Source organism: Myotis davidii, unplaced genomic scaffold (genome assembly GCF_000327345.1).
Source record: "Myotis davidii unplaced genomic scaffold, ASM32734v1 scaffold539, whole genome shotgun sequence".
Classification (NCBI taxonomy): Eukaryota; Metazoa; Chordata; class Mammalia; order Chiroptera; family Vespertilionidae; genus Myotis; species Myotis davidii.
In genome coordinates this window covers 1,403,671-1,405,704 of record NW_006290028.1, presented here as the reverse complement: position 1 = coordinate 1,405,704, position 2,034 = coordinate 1,403,671, and positions in this window count along the sequence as shown.

Sequence of the window (2,034 nt, the reverse complement as noted above, 5' to 3'; positions counted from 1 at the left end):
TGCAATTTTAACTAGAAAACAGAGTGAGCATGCATATAAGCATAACCAATGGACATAAGACACTGTGGGATAGGGGAGGCTAGGGGACTGTCTTGGGTGGGGGGAAAAAATGGACACATATGTAATACCCTCTGTAATAAATAATAAAATAAAAAAAAATTCATAGTTAAAAAAAATTTAAAAATTAAAAAGAAATAAAAGAATCCAACTTAAAACTCTTTTATACTCAAAACAATGCAAAATTATATTTTTGAAACTGCAAATTTCAAATAAAATGATTGCATAAGTTTAAAAAAACATTACACACCAATTTTCAAATGTATGGTTGGTGCCTTTAAGTCCTGGTTGTTCAAGGGTTAACTGTTTTTGGTTTCTAGGGAAGTGGAGCAGTATAGAAAAAGAGCTTGGGCTTTAGCCTCAGGAAGATCTGGAGTTGAATCCTAGCTCTTTTACTTACTGGCTAAAAAGAACATGTACAAGTTACTGAACCTCTTTGAACCTTGTCTATAAAATAAAATAAAAACTCAAAATGTTGTTAAAGAAAACTGAATGAGATAGCAAGCAAAAGTACTAGGTGAAAGCATTTTTTAGCAGCTGGAAGAAAAGACCAAGATTCTCGTGGTCTCTTCTGTTTCCCATGCGTATACTCTCCTACACACCTACAACCTTCTCCATCAGCAGTATGTAATTCAACTCAACTTTCAGTGCTTAATTCAAATATCATTGTTTCTAGGAAAAGTTTCCTCATACTGCCAGAAAATATGAATCCCTTCCTCCTCTGGGCTCCTTGAAATCAGAGAGAATGTCTATCTTGATCACTGCTATATCCCTAGGGCCAAGGGCAATTCTAAACACTCAATATACAGGTAATTGGCGAATGGATGAGTGAATGGTGATTAAATGAATAGTTATGTTTCCTCTTCTAATATTTCACTGTGCTTAGCACAATACCTGCAAAACGATGATGCTCAAAACGTCTGTTGAAGGAATAGACACTTATATCACTACTATCTAGGCTCAACCCAACCTCTCATCCTACTGCTTTTCAAATTTACTAGATAATGCTCTTGCTAAGTTTTTCTAGACATAGAAAGGTTCTCCTTTGGCTAAAGCTAAGCCAAAATTTTGCTGGAGCAGATGGACTGAGCTATAACAAAGAGCAGACTGGAGCCAGAAACTCTGAGAAAAAAGGTGACATCCGACTTGGCATGGCAAGAGGGAGACAAGCTGTGTGAGGCATAAAGACAGGCATTTATACACCTTTCAGAATGCTGGGCTTTGGCATGCATGATCATTTGTAATTTCTCAACCTGGCACAGTGCCCTCTGGGAGACACCAAGAGTAGATATCACTGTCTGAAAGAACCAAGCTTGGGCAGAAGCATATGTGTTCCAAAGATCCACCATCAAGTGCAAGCCAAGGCTTCAGTGTTCAATGGATTATATGAACATGACCCTAGCAGTATAAGTTCTTAGGATAGAGATAAAATATATGCTTTTATTAAATTCCTTTTTGTTTTTATTGTGATAAAATACACATGACATAAAATTTACCATTTTAACCATTTTAAGTTATAAAATCCCATGACATTTAATATATTCACAATGTTATATAACCATCATTAGCATCAAGTTCCAGAATATTTTCATCACTCCAAAAGTAAACCTCATATTCATTAAGCACTCACTCCCCATTCCCATCTCTTGGGACAAGCATTAATTGGCTTTTTATCTCTTTGGATTTGCTTATTCTGCATATTTTATATAAATGGAATGACACAATATATGGTACTTGATGTCTGGTTTTCTTCACTTAGCATAATGTTTTCAAGGTGAATTCATACTGTAGCATGTATCAATCTGGCATTCCTTTTATGGGTCAGTAATATTCCACTATATGGATATACTATATTTTGTTTATCCACTCATCTTATTATGGACATTTGAGTTGTTTTATCATTGGGCTGTTGTGAAGAGGGCTGCTATGAACACATGTGTACAAGTTTTTGCTTGAACAGCTCTTTTCAATTCTTTT